This window comes from Mytilus edulis, chromosome 13 (genome assembly GCF_963676685.1).
Source record: "Mytilus edulis chromosome 13, xbMytEdul2.2, whole genome shotgun sequence".
In the NCBI taxonomy this organism is placed as follows: Eukaryota; Metazoa; Mollusca; class Bivalvia; order Mytilida; family Mytilidae; genus Mytilus; species Mytilus edulis.
In genome coordinates, this window is record NC_092356.1 from 7,911,962 (window position 1) to 7,934,828 (window position 22,867).

Genomic DNA, 22,867 nt, shown 5'->3' on the forward strand with positions numbered 1-22,867 from the left:
TAAAAAGAATGCTTTCACCAACTTGCGAAATTTTGGTGAATTGTTTATATCTATTGACAAGAGCTCCCTTTTGATTTTCATAAATTTTAGATTTCACGTTTTTGAGTTACAGAGTCATATATTTGTCAGAAAAAGGGATTACTCTAGATTCGGAAAAATAACTTGAAAATGCTTTCAGCAGTTCTCATGAAACTTTGTAGTCCGAAATTACTCTACAAGACGCGATCCCACGGCCCAAACTTGTCTGGCAAAACAACCGTTGGACGTCAGAGTAATCTTGGACTAGAAATTTTGGTGAATAGTTTATATCTGTTGATGTTTACAATTTTACAAAATATTTAGATTTTACATTTCTGAGTTAAGGGTTTTATTCGCTTAAAAGAAGGTGGGATTTTCCAGTTTTCGGACAATAACTGAACAATGTGTCAGCAAATGTTATAAAATTTTGGTGAATTGTTTATATCTATTAATGTAATCTCCTGTTTGATTTTCATAAATTTCAAATATATGACATTGAGACGTAATTAAACTTATTATGTGAAAATGTGACGGGGTACCATGCACTCATGTCATTACTGTAAATGTTTATTGATTTATAGCGTACTAAAAAATAAAGCACTGTAAAAAAGTTTGGGAACAAATGAGATCACCCCTAGTTTTTTGGTGGGGTTCGTGTTGTTTATTCTTTGATTTTCTATGTTGTGCCGTGTGTGCTGTTATTTGTTTGTCTTTTTCGTTTTTAGCCATGACGTTGTCAGTTGTTTTGGATTTATGAGTTTGACTGTCCCTTTGGTATCTTTCGTCCCTCTTTTGGAAGTTGAAAGAATTGCATGTACTTTTATATGAATGTCCAGGTGGGATGCTTCAAAACAAAAATAGGCTTCATAATTTAAAAAATTTGGGACAAAAAAAAAACAACAACAATACATCAGTTAAAAGGAGGACAGAGATTTATTTTGACATTTCCCTTCTGTAAAAATATGAATATAAAAAAAAAAATCCCTAAAAGGCTTAATCAAATCAATGTCATGGTCAGTATATAATTATACCAAAACTGTTTTTATGTTTACCGGACAGGGATAGATAAAAGTGGGGATGTGGGATTAAAAAAAATGGAAGAGGAGGGGGGAGGGGGGCTTGGGCATTCAAGAAATGAAAGCTTTAAAGGGAGAGAGTTTTAAAATAACAGCGATGGAAGGGATAGGAGGCCTTTACGGGATCGGTTTTTTTTAAGCTCTGATTTCGGGATCCGAGATTTTTTTCCCCGAATTTCAGGATGTCGGGATTTAAATTTATTTAAATTCGGGACCTCGGGATTTCGTGTTTTTAAGCCCGGGTTTCGTGATCATGACCCCTCATAACCCCCTCATTTATTGACCTATAAATTATATTGTCGCTCTATCGGCTATCTATAATAAGCTCGTACATTTCACCAAAATTATTGAATATTGAACAATGTTGAATGAGGAAAGCAGTCGACATAATCTATATTTCTTTGTTGTTAAATAAAAGGCAGTTACTTTTTTGCCGGCACTGTGTGAACTATCTGAGTTCAAGCCGGCAAAATAGCCTATTTCTATAGAAATGGCTATTTTACCGGCATGATTAATTTAGTGTCATTTTGCCGGCGCTGGAAAAATAGATTATTAGTTAGCAGAGGGACATTTTATGTATACATGATAATAATAAAATAAATTAAAACTAATAGAGACAAGTCACGTTAGAATAGCAAGTCGTTGCCTGGTAAGCGGAAGCTAAGTTGAAACCTATTTCATTTAAAGATATGTGATACTATAGTATGTTATTCAAATAACAAGCTATTATTTCAAAAGCAATATTTTTTGGAGCTATGCGATTGTCTATGTCATATTGTATATATTATTTTTTTATCAGGTTTATGATGATGCAATAGATTTCTATACGATTAACTCAGTCATATTAATCAGAGTTGATCATGCAAATATCATATTTATCATGCATTGTAATTTCAATGAAAAAAATCACCACAATTATTAGTACACTTTAATTTAAACTGTAATTGTACTGATCCTCGGGGCGTCTTGATTGACAAATACAAATTGTTGTTGTTGTTGTTGTTTGCTATTTTGCCGATGCCCGAAAAAAATGTCTTTGCTTCAATATAATTATGTTCCCTCCTGTTATAAAATCAAGAATTAATGAGTTTGGGATGTTTCCACTAACTGATCAAGAAATTATTTCATTCTGACGTTTAACGCCATTTCAACTGGTACCGTATGAGGACGTCGTCAAACCGGGAACCGAAACGTTCAAGTTCAAGGCCATCATTAGCTCATACCGACCGTTAATATTTGTATATTCCGAACACAGGTATTTGGGGCATGGACCCCCCTTTTTTGGACCTCACTAAAAAAAAATTGTCAAAGCGACCATACTCTTATTAAATGCATTAATGAATTTGAAATTGGCAATCCGTCAGATGAGACGTTAGCATTTTTAAACTCACCGAATAGACTCACTGAAAATGAACATAATGCTGTGCAACTTTTTGCCAGGAATTTAGATGTTGACTTATCTAATTTTTTTCAAGGGGTAATTCAGTACAGCTAGCATTTTCCTTTTCCTTTTCTGGAGAACATTTATTTTTTTTACAGAAATAGCACAAATGTGAAGCAACATTTGATGTTTTAAACGGTAAAACAATTTTACATGATTTTGATCTTAAATGAATGGTTTCTGAGTTTTCATCTCCAAAAATAGACACATGCTCTTTGTATACAGAAAGATCTGGTTAAATATGACTGCCGTCAACAGCAAGAAAACCACTACAAATATTTAATTGTCTAACAGTTTCAAAAACAGAATGATTTGACATGTTTAAATAACTGTTATTTTCAATACTTATTTCATCAAACTTAATTGTTTTCCCTTGTGCAATTATGAACCATTGACCGTTGGATTCAAATTTAATTTCAATCATGAATCTGTTGCCATTTATGATTTCCGTTTTGAAATAACCAAGCAATATTTCATCTGGGAGTCTTGATATTACAAAAAAGTAATTTGGCACAATAGAAACTATTTTTTTTAAATTCTAAAGAATTTGTTTCGGACAGTGTACGCCATGACAGTCCATAATAAGCCTGAGTAGTCTTGCTCCAGTCATCTTTACACCTTTTTTGTCTTTTTTGTGACATCCCTGAATATTTGTACAATACCATTTCCAATAGCTGCACTGGACACTGGTAAACAGTATTTTTTCTTAATTTCATTAAGATCAACGTAATTACTAGTATCACTGCATTTTTATATGTTATCAATTAACCAAGAGTGTAGCTTTGTTTGATCAGAAGACATCTTAATAAACACTTTTTTTTACAAAAACAAAGTTTTATATTTATAACCTTTTTTTTGGATTTGTAAAAGTCCGCCAAAAATACTTTATTCTAATATCTCTTACCTTTTCTTATAGCTACATTGCATTCGGAACCCATCTGTAAAACTGGTAAACAAAAACAGGAAAGCAGTTTAGTCAAACGAAGTTATGGAACATAGCGAAAGACCACGCAGATGGCGCTGTATTTTCACTTCCGTGAATCGAGGTTCAAACGGACGACAATTGTAGAACAAAATCAGTAAAACAAGACACAAAACCACCGCAGATCACCATGTGACCTATTTAAACGTCGAGAAAAATATCCCAGGGATCTAAGGATGTACTTTTTATGAAAAGTAAGTGATTTTTTATATGAAAAGTGAAAGAAGGTCAGTCATCGAAGGTAATTACATTTTCTTTTTTCACTTGGGGCTCGTATGGATAGTAAAAAAGTTATTGTAATCGACTAGCAATGGATTATTGAGACTTGATATATGTTTATACATGGTAGAATATTGTAAATAAATAAAAAAACACTAAACAATTTTTTTTTAGTGAGGTCAAAAAAAGGGGGATCCATGCCCCAAATACATGTGATTCCGAAGGCATACTGAATGTTATACGGAGGGAACCAACCTATAAAAAATGGAATAATAAATGTTTAAAAGGCAAATGGTATCATTGGTATGTTACCAAACATTTTTCACGCTGTTAATCATGTATTTACAACCACTGGATCGATGCCACAGCTGGTGGAGATTTGTTTCCCTGAGGGTATCACCAGCCAAGAAGGCAGCACTGTTGTGCTGATATGAATTATCATTGATACTGTTATAATTATAAATTAACTGTTTACAAAATTTAGATTTTTTGAAATACTAAGGCTTTTCTACCTCAGGCATAGATTACCTTAGCTGTATTTGGCAAAACTTTTAGGAATTTTGGTCCTCAATGCTCCTCAAGCTCGTTCTCTTTTTGGCCTTTTGAAACTTTTTTGGATTTGAGCGTCACTGATGAGTCTTTTGTAGACAAAACGCGCGTCTGGCGTATATACAAAATTTAGTCCTGGTATCTATAATGAGTTTATTGATCACACAGCTTGTTTATTTATCATTATATACAGTAACTTCAATTTCTAGAGACGTTTAAAATTACCCAAGTGGAACCCAATCCTAAAAAACAGTATGTTTAAAAAGAAAAAATTACCGCCCAGTTAGTGTTTTGTCGGCAATATGTAAAACATTTGAAACAGCCATAGAAAATCAACTAACTAAACACTTTATTGATATTTCGATCATTTATTTCGGGCATTTCGATCGAGCAATGGCTGTCAGTCGATATTACTTAAGCAACAATAGTATTCCGCTGTTCGAAAAGAGGGACGAAAGATACAAGAGGGATAGCCAAACGCATAGATTGAAACTAATTAATCTGACGAAGCCATGGCTTAAATAAAAAAGGCAAACAGATCAATAATAGTACATAAGACACAACATACAAACCTAAAGACTAAGCAAATCGAATGAGAGAAAAATAATCTTAGCAATAAACTAAAACTTGGGGAAATACTTAAACTTTAGAGGAAAACACATAAACAACATAAAAAATGAAGTGCAACAAAAAACCAAACAACAATGCAACACACACAGAAACAAACTATTAGATAACAACTGCCATTTTCCCGACTTGCTACAGGACATTTTAAAGAAAAAATGGTGGGTTGAACCTGGTTTTGCAGCTAGCCTGACATTGCGCTTTTATGCCAAGGTAGAAAATACCACTAAAACACAACATCACATGACATAACTACAGCACAAAAAAATGGAAGAACAGTCAGGACAGAGAAATACACAAATAAACAATACAACAGAACGTTTTGTCTACATAGGACTCATCAGTGACGCTCAGGTTGGATGATTGGAAAAGGCACTGGATAATAATAAATACTTGGCGCCAATATTGTTAGATCTCAGTAAAGCTTTAACTGTCTTTCTCATGATCTACTTCTTTCAAAAAATTACATTGAAATATATGACCTTAGTCCACCTGTTCTTGAATGGCTAAAGAAAACCGTCTATAAAAATAGGCCAGAATATCAATCAAATGCAAGATAATCATATAGGTGTTCCTCAAGTCCAATCAACTGCAAACTTAGTACACATGTTCCCTATGATATGATCTTTCTAATCTAATTGCCAAATTAGACTTTTGACCACATTTTCACGGTCCACTGAACATAGAAAATGATAATGGGAGTAGGGGATCCGTGTACTATTGACACATTCTTGTTTTTTATCATAGACCCATACAAAGTTTAATTTGATAAAAAGAAAATCTTTATTTTGAAAAAAATTGCAAGGCTGGATTTAGGAAACTTAATGATTGATAAGCAAATAATTAGAAGTACTTGAATAAATATTGGATTCATATGAAATTTAAAGAAATTATGTATATATTACTTTGGCATGATTACTTTGAAAGTTTCTTTTTAACTGTAGGCCCAGATCATCCAGACAAATTTACAAAAGACCATTCCTGATGTAGTTGACAGGTAAGCATTGACAGTAATTTTAGGGGTATCTCTATTTGTATATATTTCTATCATGGTCTTTGTATATTGATTTTTAAGAAAATTATGCAAATTAGAAGGACAGTGGCCATCAAGATTAAGTCCTAGTCATCTGTAAGATCTGTTTGCAAATTATAAAAAAATAAAAACAAATGTTTCAAAATATCTTTTTTTTTTTTCAACTTGCACACTTGATAAACAAATTGTGTTGAATGCACTTCAAGAATGTAAATCAACTTACAAAATTGAATAAAGGCAATACAATTTTCAATCATTGTAAACTCAATATCTATGATGCCATCAATGACCACTTTTAAACATTCAACCCTTTTTATTTTACAGAAGTCAGTAGATATTTGCATATGAAGGACTATAGATAAAACCTTTAATGCATTCCTCTTATAACTTTTTGGTTAAAGATTGCACGAAATGCAATCTAAATCCTATGTTACTTACTTGATATCTAAATCTTTCAAGGCTTATCATTACCTTTTTGTGCTTTGTTCATAAAATTCTATACATGAACATTTCAAGAAATTTATCAATGTAATATTTGCTCAGATATTTAAGTCACCAAACGTTGTACACTTGTCAAGAAATTTACATAAGGTTTGCAAGGTGCAGGAATCTAATATCTGATCAAAAAATATAAATGATGTCATTATTAAAGTCATATTTTAAAATTGGGGTTATCTCCCATTGTCCAGAAATGTAATTGAATCAACTACAACAAAGGCTTTATACAATACAACATTTAGTTTGACTTCCCAATTATAAATTTACACAATTTTTGCACTTCTGAGCTGACAAGCACTTCGATATTTATATACTATTTATTTTGTTAACATTACAGATACCGGTACAGGACTATAGAAGAAGCTTGCATTGTGTTCCCTGTTATAGACAGTTTTATTCTTGATATTATTGACATACAGAGAATAGTGAACATCAATTATTATCAATGATTATATTTTATCATTAATTAGCATATATATGGGATATTAATAACGTATGTTTTACTTTTCTTCATGTTATATTTTATATTAGAAATATATTTTATGTTATAAAATAAATATAAAACCATGAAAATGATCAACTATGAATATTTTTGCACACTGCAATGACCTTTGTTGGTCTGCTCATTCTTTTGTTTATTAAACTCTCTGTCTGTAATTTTGGGTATATTTTACTCTTGATTCCATAATAAGGAATGATAAAATATTTGGTCTGGGACTCTTTTTATAATTGTGATTTGGATACTGTTCCTAATCCATCTGGAAAATGTATAACAAATTTTTAAAGCTATTGCTCTCATCCAATGGCTTATAGCTATCTTTGTGACCCAGATCATAAAGCCAAACTTTTTAAGCAGATAATTGAAAAAGCTGACACATAAAGAGTGGGTTTGTGAAGTTTTAACATATGTACCTGTAGATGAATTTTTGTATTTAAGAGGACACTTGTTACATTTATCAAAGAATTGAGAGGGCTGAATGAAAGAGTACCTTGATGTCTGTCGTCGTCCATAGTCATCAGTCGATGTCGCGGTTGTTAACTTAAAAAAAATGAACTTCTTCTAGAGAACTACTGAATGGTATAAAACTAAACATGCAGTGAAAGTTCTTTATGAGACCAAATGTTGTTACTTTGAAGCCCATCCATTATCAAAGAAGGCCTTGAGATGGGGCTTAGTTCAACATAGGGAAAAATACATAAAAGTTTCTGTTTTTAAGGATCCACTAAAAGGATTGAAATAAACATGGCATGAATGACATGAATGTTCCTTATGAGGTGCTGACCAAGTGGTGTTACTTTATACGCAATCATTCATCCTAGATGACTGCCATTTTGGGGACTCCTTTCAACATAGTATCTTATGGACAATGCATAAAAATTCTTCTTTTAGAGAAACACTGAATGGAATGAAACCAAACATGCCATGAATGCTGACCAAGTGTTGTTTCATTGAAGCCATTTCATTCAACTCCATTCTAAATCTGACTTAGCACATATCCCATTGAATATTCAAATGCATAGATTGTTATGATATTGTAATTATTGTATTTATTTATGTTGGCCTGATTTGTGTTGTGTGGCCTGATAGTTGTTTACAGAATTATTTAGAACTGTGCAGTTTAGAAACCACTGGAACAATTACAGAATGATTGGAACTTTCCAGAATGATCCTTATAAAAGATGCGTTATATAAACTTCTACATTTTACTAGAAACTTCTGTTGTAACTTTCTAGGATGTTCCATTATAAAGTGTTCTAGAATTTTCCTTGACAATTATATATATACAGACACTAAAGTTAAACACTCACTCTTGGACTTAGACTTAGACATCGATAGACATTAGTATTCACCGCATTTGGATTGAAACTTTATTCTAAAAACAACATCATACTGGATTGTGACCTTAGTAGTAAACGTAATATTCAGATTGGATTCCGAAAGATATCCGGATACAGATAAAGATAAAAGATTGGACTCATATTTTGACAGTTAAGTTGACAGTAATATTTGTGTAATACTTCTTGTAAACTTTTGTATAATAAATATTGTTAAATTTTACTATTGATTTGTGTCTTTTGTTGGCTACAATTTAAAGGTAATTTCTGGCCGTAACAAGATCTGTGGATAATATGAATGGTATCAATGTCCAATGTCCAGTTCAATTTTATACTTTCTTCATTAATAATGTTTACAGTGAACAATACATGCATAACCCTGTACATTTTTTTAATACGACCGCAAAAATTGAAAAATTTTTGGTCGTATATTATTATCACATTGGCGTCAGCGTCGTCGTCGTCGTCGTCCCAATACTTTTGGTTTTCGCACTATATATAACTTTACTTTAATCAAATAGAAATCTATGAAATTTAAATACAACGTTTATGACCACAAAAGGAAGATTGGGATTGATTTTAGAAGTTTTGGTCCCAACAGTTTAGGAATTAGTGGCCAAAAAGGGCCAAAATAAGCACTTTCTTGGTTTTCGCACTATAACTTTAGTTTAAGTAAATAGAAATCTATGAAATTTAAACACAACGTTTATGACCACAAAAGGAAGGTTGGGATTGATTCTGGGAGTAAAGATCCCAACAGTTTAGGAAAAAGGGGCCCAAAGGGTCCAAAATTAAACTTTATTTGATTTCATAAAAAATTGAATAATTGGGGTTCTTCGATATGCCGAATCTAACTGTGTATTTAGATTCTTAATTATTTTTGGTCCCGTTTTCAAATTGGTCTACATTAAGGTCCAAAGGGTCCAAAATTAAACATTAGTTTGATTTTAACAAAACTTGAATCCTTGGGGTTCTTTGATATGCTGAATCTAAAAATGTACTTAGATTTTTTATTATTGGCCTTGTTTTCAAGTAGGTCCAAATTGGGGTCCAAAATTAAACTTTGTTTGATTTCATCAAAAATTCTAAATTGGCGTTCTTTGATATGCAAAATCTAACTGTGTATGTAGATTCTTAATTTTTGGTCTACTTAAAGTCCAAAGGGTCCAAAATCAAACTAAGATTGATTTTAACAAAAATTGATTTCTTAGGCTTCTTTGATATGCTGAATCTAAACATCCCGCTGCAAATGTTTGCACCTGTCCTAAGTCAGGAATCTGATGTACAGTAGTTGTCGTTTGTTTATGTAATATATACGTGTTTCTCGTTTCTCGTTTTGTTTATATAGATTAGACCGTTGGTTTTCCCGTTTGAATGGTTTTACACTAGTAATTTGGGGGCCCTTTATAGCTTGTTGTTCGGTGTGAGCCAAGGCTCCGTGTTGAAGGCCGTACTTTAACCTATAATGGTTAACTTTTTAAATTGTTATTTGTATGGAGAGTTGTCTCATTGGCACTCACACCACATCTTCCTATATCTACTTAGATTTTTGATTATGGGCCCAGTTTTCAAGTTGGTCCAAATCAGGATCAAAAATTATTATATTGAGTATTGTGCAACAGCAAGAAATTTTTCAATTGCACAGTATTCAGCAAAAGCAAGAAATTTTCAATTGCACAGTATTGTGCAATAGCAAGAAATTTTCAATAATAATAATATATTCTTTATTTAAAGAGGGTAAACTCAGTTAGTTACAAAAAACTAATCTTCCCTGAGGCCCTCACATGAAAATTACAATACAATCAAAGCAGATATTTACACATAGTTAATTTACAGTCATGTAGTTCAATGCATTGATATAATCAATTGCACAGTATTGCGCAATAGCAAGAAATCTTCAGTTATAGTTTATTAGACCACATTCATTCTGTGTCAGAAACCTATGCTGTGTCAACTATTTAATCACAATCAAAATTTAGAGCTTAATCCAGCTTGAATGTTGTGTCCATTCTTGCCCAACCGTTCTGGTATCAACCTCTGCGGTCGTATAAAGCTGCGCCCTGCGGAGCATCTGGTTTTATAATAGTTCACCATTCCTAGCATAATTTCACTTGTTTCGCATTCTTAGAAGATTGAAAATTGTCACTTTTTAGCTCATCACTTGGCCTCCGGCGTCCAGCGTTAAATTTTACAAAACTTTTCTCCTCTGAAACTACTGGGCAAAATTAAACCAAACTTGACAACAATCATCATTGGGGTATCTAGTTTAAAAAATGTGTCCGATGACCCGCCTAACCAACTAAGATGGTCACCATGGCTTAAAATAGAACATAGAGGTAAAATGCAGTTTTTGCTTATATCTCAAAAACCAAAGCATTTAGAGAAAATCTGACCAGTGGCAAAATTGTTTATGAGGTCCAGATCTATCTGCACTGATATTTTCAGATGAATCGGATACCCCGTTGTTAGGTTGCTGCCACTGATTTGGTAACATTTCAGGAAATTGTACCGATTTTGGTTATTATCTTGAATATTATTATAGATAGAGATAAATTGTAAACAGCAATAATGTACAGCAAAGTAAGACCTAACAATAAGTCAACACGACCAAAATGGTCAATTGACCCCCTAAGGATTTATTGCCCTTTATAGTCAATTTTGAACAATTTCCATAAAATTTGTAAATTTTTACTAACATTTTCCACTATTACTACTTGGCCAAGTTCATTATAGATAGAGAACATTGTAAGCAGCAAGAATATTCAGTAAAGTAAGATCTACAAACACATCTTTAGAGCCTCTAGTGTATTTTCCTCGTTCATTTTAATTCCATTTTTAGAAATAAAACATATTCATTTAGTGTATAAGATAACATTGAGAATGGAAATGAAGAATGTGTCAAAGAGACAATAACCCGACCTAAGAGCAATAACAACCGAAGGTCACCAATGGGTCTTCAATGAAGTGACAAACTCGCTTGTTTGTTTTCATATGTCTTGTGATTGATTTAAGCCCTTCCAATTGATATTGATTGTGTTTCTTTCTATATTGTGCTGTTACACTATTGTTTCCGGTAAGGGTAAAGATTGATACTTTTTAAAAACGTTTGAACCCGCTGCATTTTGCACCCGTCCTAAGTCAGAATCCTGATGTTCAGTGGTTGTCGTTTGCTGATATGTGCATAAATGTCTTCTCGTTTCTCGTTGTTTATAGATATAAGACCGTGTATTTTTCCCGTTTTATTGGTTTTACATCAGAAACGTTTTTGGCCCTTTAGTACTTGCTGTTCGGTGCAATAAAAGGTTCCATGTTGAAGACCGTACTTTGACCTCTTATTCTACAATTTTTGACTTAGATGGAGAGTTTTCTCATTGGCACTCATACCACATCTTCTTACATCAATGGTATGACTATTCCTTATTAGGTGCTGACCAAGTGTTGTTACTTTGAAGCCGATCCATCATCCAAGATGGCATTCAGCAGGGCACTTCGCTTAACATAGGACCCTATGGATAGTGCATAAGAATGTCTTCTTTTAGATAACCACTAAATGGATTGAACCAAACATGGCATGTAAGTTCCTTTTGATGTGCTGATCAACTGTTGTTTCGTTGATCAAGCAGCCAATATGGCTACCAAAGGGCAACTTAGTTTAACAAAAAAAACATGGAAAGAACTGTACAGACAGAATACTTTGTTTGTTACTACATACTTAGTAAATAAGACGTTTTCTCTTCTGGGTCATTTCATCATAAAGTGTCTCCTGTTTTAACTTGCCGAACAGCTTGGTTTAATGTTCATTGATGAAGACTAACTGCATGGTGACTTGTTATTATTGACATCTTTGTTCTTTTGTTTTTTTGGAAAGTGTACTTTGTTTCCAGAGTCTTATTGTCAATCATAATACCGGGCATTATCATATACTCATAAAGTTGTGCGTCTCTGTACCATATGTATAACATTCAGAAAACAAACGTTCTCATCTAAAATAGAAGATGTATCTATAAGAGATAAATCAAAGTATTATTAATTCAGGATAAAAATCATGCAATATCAAGTATTGCTTCTTAAGTGGTATGGGTTTTGCTCATGATGTAGACCGTACGATGACAAAAGTTTGCTTATATCTTTATCGCTTGATAATTTAGATCTGTATATGTTGGTGATCTGAGGCAATTTCTAAATGTGATTTTGTGTACCACTGGATGCTTAAGATAAAAACAAACAACGTTATACATTATACCTCCATAAGCCTACATGAAAATGGCGTGGCTGATCACACACGTCATTGGCGCTAAGTAATTTCTTATGAATTACCTTTTTGAACTTTTTTTAAATATAATTTAAGATTTCACTTAAACTATAGTTTTGTCACAGCTTGGAGTGGCTTTCTTTTTAAGTTGAATAATGTAATTCTCTACCAAACATCGAATGTGAAGCGTACCGAATTATAGAAAGCTTTGTTTGAAAAATGATGATGTATGTATAACGATGATGTATGTATAACGATGATGCAATTCTAATGATTTTTTGTGTGAAACTAAGAGTAAATAGGTTTAGATTTAAAAACGCTTTGACAGCTTGTTTATCAATTTATGCTGAATTAAATTATTTCAAATTCAAACAAAAGCATAAATCTTTTTCAGTACTTGAGTACTTTCTAAGAAAGAATGTAAATTAAAATCGTTTACCTTCTCCACAAATACTACGATAGAGAAAATTGAAGAACATATCTGAATACAGTGAAAATATAATGGGATATCGTTGAATAAGTGGTTCAAGTAGTTGTACTACTGTAAAATCTATCCAGTCAACACTAAGGTTGTGAGTTGGAACCCCGCTCGTGCGGATGCACTCGACTCCACTCTTAATTGATGAGGATTATCAGTTTTCCTATCGACGTTCGATGGTTTTCTTCGGGAGATTTGGCTATATCCATCAATAAAAACTGGCCCCTACGTAGTATCCCAAAAGCGGTAATTAAAAGTGACAAAAAAACAAAAACAATCAATAAATTGATTTGTAAATGTTTGTTGATATATATATATTATTTTCTGTAGGATTCCACTTATTTTTATACAAGCACAAAATATTTTGCGATCGATATTGGTATTACCTTAGTTGTAGTTGCCGTCGTCGTCGTCAGCGTCATCCGAGGACATTTGGTTTAAGAAATAAAAACTGAAGCCATAGATTATTGGAAATTTACACGTGGCCTTGGCCGTGATATTCAAAAACTTTATCCTTAGCGATAGCGAGAGATAAAATTAACGAATATCACGGCCAATGCCATGTGTTCATTTCCAACAATCTATGGTATTTCGATTCTAATAGGACAAATATGGTCATTGAAAAACTGAAGCGAGAATGGGTATGCTGTGAGTGGCTGTTCTTTTTTACTCCCCGTTAGATAAATCTCAAGCATTCTTATAAATCTATGGCTTGCATGGATTATTTCGTGAGAAACCACCAGAAAAAAATCTGTTTAATTCTTTTAATTCTCCAACCGAACCTTTGCCATTTTTGATTGACATGTTTTTCTCGTAAGTTACCGTCAATTCCGAATATGATATTTTGTAACTAAGGAGCCCCGATGTTGACTTGCTGAAATCAGTTAATATGCGATTAATGCAATACAATAGAAAATTTTGATTTCTTCGAGCTCTTTTGCATTACTTCTTTTCATTATGCATCCGAATAAGAATACAATATATATTTTTCTCTTTTTCATTGCAATTGTTAAAACAATAAAATTGGCAACGAGTTTGCAAATAGGTTCCAATACATGTGGATTTACGTTGGAAGTATATTGTAATAGCCACTATTCTATATATCACTGAGTCTGCCCTTGGTATAGACATATCGAGAATTTAATCACGGTGCTGTTTACAAAGCGAAAGAAGCGCGTCATATTAGACTTCCGCATAATAACTTTGGTATACGTAAATAGAAATATAAGAAATCTTTACACAAGATTTATAACCACAATATAAAAGTTGTGATTGATGTTAAGGTATGAATAACCCCCTTACACATCTTTTAAATTATGTATAAAAAAATGTTGCATTGTCTTGAGGTGATAAGCTGTCATTTTTTTTTTGAAGTTGCTATTATTTAAATGCCTTTTAAGAATTATTAATTTTAGCCATGATTACATAATAATGTTATTTTCATTTTTGCCAAAATTGAGAAGGGCGTTAAAAAAAATATGGAGGGAGGGTCAATTCGCAACAACATAGTGTATTTTTAGGGGTGGATCAATTTGCAACAGCAAAGTGAATTTCTTTTTTTGGGGGATAAATTAGCAACAAGAGAGTATATTGAATATAAATTAAAACAATATAAATTATTTGAAAATGCCTGTACCAAGGAATATGACAGCTGTTGCCATTCGTTTTTGATGTGTTTTGTCATATGATTTTGCCATGCGATGTCATCAATGTTTTTGCAAAATATACAATATAGTTTTTATTCGTTGTTTGATATTTTTTGTTGGTTGGTGATGCTTTTATTGTCTTCCTGTCTTATGGTTTCCTTTTGGATGGTGCATCCATTATTTGTTAGGAATGGCGTTTCTGTTGATATTCTCTCTTTTGGGTTGTTTCATGATATAGCGTTTCACTAATTCTTGTTTTAACTTGCTGTAAGGAGTGGGTTCTCTCCATTGTTGAGGACCGTATGGTGACTGGTTTTTATTGACATCTTTGTTCTGGTTTTTTTTATGCCCTATTTATGAGCATTATGTTTTCTGATATGTGCGTCCGTTCGTTCGTCCGTCCGTTCGTTCGTCCGTCCTTTCGTTCTTTCATTTGTTCATTCGTTCGTTCGTTCGTCCGTTCGTCCGCCCGTCTGTCCCGCTTCATGTTAAAGTTTTTGGTCGAGGTAGTCATGGTAGTTTGTGATGAAGTTGAAGTCCATTCAACTTGAAACGTAGTACACATGTTTTCTATGATATTGTAGCGGGCAGGGGCTTGAAATGCTTCGACCCAAGAGTTTTTACTCAAATTATATGAGTAGTTTGTAAATAACAAAGTCAGTATGACAAGATATGAGCTGGTCAGTATAATATAGGCATTTGCTAAAAGTCACGTAAATAAGTTTCTATCTTTTATTCATTTCAAGAATCATATATTTTCAGTTATATTCAAGATAAACAACAATTTTAACTAGTAATATATTTAAACTATAGACTTAAATGATATGACAAGAATCTATTCAGTATGATACATGTAGAAAGTTATCTCTACACTCAAGAGATATTCATTAACTTATCTCTAAACTCAAGAGATATTTATTAACTTATCTCTACACTCAAGAGATAATATGTTGGTGTGTCAGAAAAATACATAAAAAAGGCTGAGTCCTGCTATCTTACTAAGAAAATAAATTACCTAAGAGAAAATCCTAACTTCAAGTGAATTTAATCAGAATACCTCTTTCTGACATTTTTGCATATAGTTGTAACTGATACCTCACCAGTTACATAAAACATGTTTATTATTATTAGTTATATTCAGAACCTTTCCTGAATAACTAACAATGAAATACAGTTTATACCATACATAAACTGTATTGTTTATTATAATTTCCAGACCTTTAGGAAATTATCCCTTACTTGTCAAATGTTTTCCTATTTAATCCTATTTATTACAAAATGACAAACGTTAACAGTAAACATGAACTTCAATGAACAATTTCAATAATCCTAACTTTAAAAGATAAACTAGAAATAAAACTTCAGAGTCCGCTAAAATGAAATATTCCTTACTTCACTTGCACTGTTAACTCAAAGACGGCCTGCATTTTGAGTTAAGACGAATATAGATTGATGTTCGTGTTATACTGAGCTCTTCGAAAGTTTCCTTGGCAATCAAATAACCTGCTTTAAGCGTTCGAATTCCCGAGGTAGATCACGATTCAGAAAAGAACTTTGGACGCATAAAACTTTGAAAACGCTAACTTTACTATTTTCCTTTACCATTTAACCTTTAAAAAAATGAAGTTTCTAAGAAAAATTAACCATTTTGACTAAAATAAATAACGAGCAAATAAAAATACCAACTGTAAGAACCAAAAGTTTAAGCAGAACTGACGACCAAGCGTCGAAATTACGTCAATGTTGGATTGTTGGATTGTTGGATAGTTGGATGGTTGGATTGTTGGATCGCGCGCTTGCCGTCCAACCAAATATTTGAATTCTTAAATAAATTACAAAAATCACAATAATATACAATTTAAGTAACCTTTATATAATAAACAAAGTTTGCATGGTACTAAACAAATTTCTATGGTAACTAAAAATACAACAATATATACAGCGCCACCGGAAGTTACAATACGTAAACAACATTGCAAAAAGTATGTGTGTCACCGGCGGACCAAAATGATAAATATCAAGGATAGTGAGCATTAACATCTACAAAACATTGAAGACGTTGACTATAAATACTAAAAGGAATTACAAGAAGTATGTGAAAACAGTTGCCAACACGTAAAAATAGTGTTTTCATTGAACAATCGTCCCAAGTGACACATGAATTCTACTGCGCATGTCAATACATTTCATTCATAAAATTCAAGCACAGGTGCGTGGAATTTACTACGATTTACTACGATCTACTAAAGTTGCTACAATTGGATCTTCACAAAAATACAAGACATACAGTTGGATTATTCAGTGGATTATTACTATGAACTGGTAAATTATTACATGAACTTCAACTGGTTTATCAAATATATGCAAATGACAGTAATTCAATATTTTTAGAAAACTGATAACATTGTAATTGTTCTTACTATACTTATTAAATGTTAATTAAAACTTATTTGCTTCAGTTATCATATTTTCCAGACTACAAGCATTACAAGTAGTATTATACAAGTTATTTCACACAGTTACTGTTTCCTACATCATAACTTACATAAAAATTACAGAATATTAGACAGTATGCTTTATTAATACCAATTTAAAACATACATCAAAAATATCTTACATGTCTATCACACGTCATAATAAAATACATGGAAATACATGTACCCTAGTTGTCGTACTCTACAATATGATCTTTCTAATTTTGCCGCCAATTAGATATTTTTTTCCATTATCAGTCACAGTCCATTGCACAGGGAAAATGATAGTGCGGATGGGGCATCCGTGTTCTATGGACACATTCTTGTTTCGAATACATTGTAGATGTCATATTGTCAATCATAACACCGGGAATTTTCATATACTTAAAAAGATGGATGATGTATATATATACATACAAAAACATCAAAATAAAATTGAGAATGGAAATGGGGAATGTGCCAAAGAGACAACAACCCGACCATAGAAAAAAAAACAACAGCAGAAGGTCACCAATAGGTCTTCAATGTAGCGAGAAATTTCCGCACCCGGAGGTGTCCTTCAGCTGGCCCCTAAACAAATATATACTAGTTCAGTGATAATGAACGCCATACTAATTTCTAAATTGTACACAAGAAACTAAAATTAAAATAATACAAGACTAACAAAGGCCAGAGGCTCCTGACTTGGGACAGGCGCAAAAATGAGGCGGGGTTAAACATGTTTGTGAGATCTCCACCCTCCCCCTATACCTCTAGCCAATGTAGAAAAGTAAACGCATAACAATACGCACATTAAAATTCAGTTCAAGAGAAGTCCGAGTCTGATGTCAGAAGATGTAACCAAAGAAAATGAACAAAATGACAATAATACATAAATAACAACAGACTACTAGCAGTTAACTGACATGCCAGCTCCAGACTTCAATTAAAATGACTGAAAGATTATGATTTCATCATATGAACATCAGGCACAATCCTTCTCGTTAGGGGTTAAGTATCATACCATCATAACATATATGAGTAGAACATAACCCGTGTCATGCCAACAACTGGTTTTTGAATATATGTGTTTAGTTCCGATGCAAAGACCCTATAAGGGAATCAATATTAACGCCAAAATATGCAATCTTTATTGACCTGACAACAGTATCGTAACTATATCCCTTCTTAATAAGTCTATTCAAAGGTTTTGTTAGTTTTTGAGGTGAATACTGACACCTTTGTGCTTTATAAAGAATATTTCCATAAAAAATTGGATGTGCAATACCTGAACGTATAAGAAGTCTGCATGTTGAGCTATATTTACATGTACGAATAATGTCCTTATACCGATGATAAAATTTAGTAAATGTTTTGACTAGTTTGTGATATCGAAAACCCTGGTGTAATAATTTTTCAGTAATACATAAATTTCTCTCGTTAAAATCTAAAACATTGTTACATACACGAGCGACTCGTACAAGTTGAGATATATAAACACCGTAAGATGGTGATAAGGGAACGTCACCATCTAAAAATGGATAATTAACGATAGGAAATGAAAAATCATTTCTTTTATCATAAATTGTACACACCTTTTCATCAAACATACCAGATGTATGTAAAGGAGATAAACCAAAGTATTATTTTTGATAAGGATAAAAATCGTGCAAAGTCTAATATAGCATTTTGGGACGTACGATGACAAATATGTGCTAATATCTTTATAATTTGATAGTCTAGACTTGTAAAGTATTTTGTCTGACTCATTATTTAAAAAAAAAAATGAAATTTGTTTTGTCACAGGCTGGACTATTATTTTAAGATTGAATTATGTAAGTCTCTACCAAAGCATAAAATGTGCAGCGAAATTGTTTCAATAAGGCTTTGTTAGAAAAAGATTATGGAGAAAGCGTAAAATTTAGTCAGTACTTGTGTACTTAACAGCAAAGATTATAAATAAAGAAAAGTAGTTCACCTTCTTCACAAATAATTTGACAGAGAAAATTGAAGGAACTATCTTAAAGCAGTCATTATTTTGTAAGTGTTTGTTGATTTTTATATTTTTTTAACAGGCTTTACATCACTGAGTCGATACCTCTGCTGGTGGACTATCAGTCCACGAGTGTATCATCAGCTCAGTAATCAGTGCTTGGGTACTGACATGATTTAACAAACTTGACTAACATTTTCCGTTTATAAATTTTGAAATTATTATAAAACTAAGGTTTCAACTCCCTCAGGCAAAGTTGGCTTTAGATGAATTTGGCTATTTATTTTAGGTACTTTTGACATATAGCTCTTCAACGATTTTCGGTACTTATACATCTTCGGATTTCAAATGTTTGGCTTTGAGCGTTTCTGATGGAGGTAAATTCAGAAAAGCGCTTCGGACGCATGAAATTATTAAACGTGTAGTTCTCCTTATTTTATAGATGACTACATGAAATAAACAATGAACATATCAATATGGCAGTTCTCCTGGATTTTAAAAAAGCTTTTGATTTGTTGCTCGTGAAGTTTTAAGTAAAAAATACAATCAAATTTATTGACAGTACGGTTGATATTTTTAATCATATTTTACAGAAAAAACACAGCAATTCTATATAAGTCATATAAGTAATTAACATTCCGATAACATATTTAACAGGGCTCAACACTTGGACCCATTTTTATTTGTTTGTGTACAAAAACGACCTTCCAATATATATAAAAAAGTAAACGAAAAAAAGTGACATACAGACGTGTATGTTGATGACACAACTATGCATGCATCAGGAAAGAGTATTGTAGATATGCAGTTAAAAGTACAAGATGAACTCCAATGTGTTGAAAAATTGTGTCATGAAAATAACATTAAATCCGGATAAAACTAAATGTATGGTTATAGGAAGAAGACAAACGCTGGGTTTTTATCGAGCAAAACCAGTTCTAACTTTTGAGATTAATATTCTCAAAAATTAATCAATTGAAAACATTTAAATGTTAAAATTTACTCTTATCTATGGAAAGCCACAGTGAACACCCCGATTATTATCATTTTTCCTTTAAAAAATACATGGTTACAAATAAATCTTCGGCTTTTACAATCCCGCCGATTATTATAATTCTAAAATCTTCGGCTTTTTGAAATCATGGCTTTTCAAAATCTACGGCTTTTCAAAATCTTCGACTTTCAAAATCTTCGCTTTTCAAAATCTTCGGCTTTTCAAAATCTTCGGCTTTTAAAAATCTACGGCTTTTAATGTCTACGGCTTTTCCAAATCGTCGGCACTTCCAAATCGTCGGCTTTTCAAAATATTCGACTTTTCAAAATATTTGGCTTTTTAAAATCTTCGGCTTTTAGAAATTCACCACCGATTATTATTTTATAAAATCTTCGGCATTTTATCAGGAAAGGACAAGTGAAAACCTTAAACACGCAAGCACATGCAGACTTTAGTATGTATATATGTATATATATGAGTGTGTGCGTAAGCGCCTGTATTATTTATAAGCCACTCTTACAAAATAGGGGGCGGCATATTAATTTTCTCCTGTCCGTCCGGCTGTTCGTCAGTAAGATGCACTGTTTGTCCGGCTATCTCCTACAGTTTTAAAGGTTCAACTTTAATATTTTGTAGGGTGTTAATACACATAAGAAGATGTGGTATGAGTGCCAATGAGACAATTCTCCATCCAAGTCACAATTTATAAAAATAGACCATTATTGGTCAATGTACGGTGTCTATGTCCGGACCATATAAGTATTTGGACCATACGCGTATAATCATGACCATATGCGTATACTCATATGGTCCGACCATTCGCATATGGTCCGACCATACGCGTATGGTCCGACCGTACGCGTATGGTCGGATCATATGAGTATAATACTCGTTTTTTTATTAATGGGCCGGTCCATATGAGTATTTGGACTATATAGGATTTTTTTTTAAATTACATTATATAAGTTTTAATAATACAAAAACTTTATCTAAAAAGACAATGATGGTTACATGACAATGTATTATTTTTACTTTCCAGTGACTTCTTGTGTAACAGTTCATTACGAAATTTTAGGAATTTATTTTTTAAGTCGACATATTGCCATTCACTCGTTATAACAAATCGGGAATGACCATCGGTATAAAATGTGTTTATTATAGTTTTGACAAGTAAGTAAAATTAAATATGTGAAACATCTAATTTTTATTTAGCTAATCTTTTCATTATAATATAATAATAAAATTACCTATATGATAGCGTCTTTTTAATGAACGGTCATACCATATGAAGAGTTTAGAAGTTTTAAAAGTAAACTGTTACAGAGTGTCAATTACCCCGACCATACGCGTACGATCGGACCATACACGTATGGTCGGACCATATGAGTATATACCCATATGGTCATGACCATACGCGTATGGTCCAAATACTCATATGGTCCGGAACATCTACACGGAGCCCTGGCTCATATCAAACAGCAAGCTATAACCCCCCCCAAAAAAAAGAAAAAAGAAATAAAAATAGTGAAAAACCATTCAAACGGGAAAACCAACGGTCTAATCAATATAAAAAAGAAGAGAAAGGAGAAAAAACTTATAAACCACATCAAACGACGACAACTACGGACCATCAGATTTCTGACTTAGGACAGGTGCAAACAATTTAGTGGGATTAAACGTTTTAATGGTTCCAAACCTTCTCCCTTATCGGAAACAATAGTGTAACATCACAACATGTTTCCGAGATATTAGTTATTAAACGTTTGGAGGGAAAATGTTCTCTCTTGATTTTTCGTAGCTTTATCATTGACAAGTTTGAGTTCTCAAAAACTATAAAAAAAAAATAACAACGAGTTTTTAAGACTTTGACAGACGGTTTATAATTATACATGTAAAAGATTTATTAAAAGAAAATTAGGGTTTAGTGGGCAAATTTTTTAAAGTCATTTAAATGGATAAAACCAGAGGATTCCGAAAATCTGACAAAAATTCCAAGACATGACATGCGAATATCCTTAAGAACATACCGTGTTTAAAACAAAAGGAAGTTCACTTCAATAGATATAAAAAAAAATCCCCAAAGAGTCATACGTTTTTGAGTTATTGTCCAACATGTTGATGACTGACGAATGGAAAGAAGGACAGGCGTATACCATAGTACGTCCCGTAAGCAGACTGGGGATGTAAGCAACTATAGGTCACGATACAACCTTCAACCATGAGCAAGACTCATACTGTACTTGACATGATATAACTGAATACAATCAAACGGCCCCCTTTAAGTGATACTTGTAAATATTTTAGCTCTGCCTTTATCATAAATGAAGCTCCTCAAAAGGGTCAAAATAAGGAAACTGTTTAGCTGTCTAGATGACACAAACGATACCCCCGCCTAACCATAGGAAACTATAAATTTAACAATATATATGGTAATTTAACTATAGGAGGAGATAGCTGGACAAACCAAGATCTCTTTATGCAGCTTTAGTACCAGGAAAATGACGAAACCAAACTACAGCTGTGATCATCTGTAATTGTCAGAATATTTGGAAGAAATCAAAATTCCTATGGCCATGCACACTTTCGTTATGTGTATGAACAACCTACACAATATTCAAGTTGTACCTTTAAAGTTGTATGTGATAGCCAGACAAACAATGCATCTTACTGACGAACAGCCGGACGGACAGGAGAAAATTAGTATGCCACCTCCTATTGTGTAAGGGTGGCTTATAAATGATACAGGCCCTTACACACACACTCATATATATATAT

At 32.8% G+C, this 22,867-nt stretch overlaps 2 long non-coding RNA genes across 5 annotated transcripts in view; both read left to right on the forward strand.

The window, feature by feature from the left end:
* The window catches only part of LOC139501876 (uncharacterized), a 205,123-nt gene that overhangs the window by 164,401 nt on the left and 17,855 nt on the right, over positions 1–22,867 (forward strand). Inside the window, exon 1 of one of the 4 annotated variants that reach the window (XR_011658668.1) lies at positions 18,999–19,145. The exons of 1 other annotated variant lie outside the window; for it this stretch is intronic. This is a non-coding gene — a long non-coding RNA (uncharacterized lncRNA). Of the gene's footprint in view, positions 1–18,998; positions 19,146–22,867 lie in introns of those variants that run through there. 2 more of the 4 variants (XR_011658669.1, XR_011658670.1) reach the window with 2 other exon arrangements.
* LOC139501881 (uncharacterized) lies at positions 3,497–6,905 on the forward strand. Its single transcript, XR_011658679.1, has 3 exons — positions 3,497–3,711; positions 5,854–5,906; positions 6,778–6,905. It is a non-coding gene; the product is annotated as an uncharacterized lncRNA (long non-coding RNA).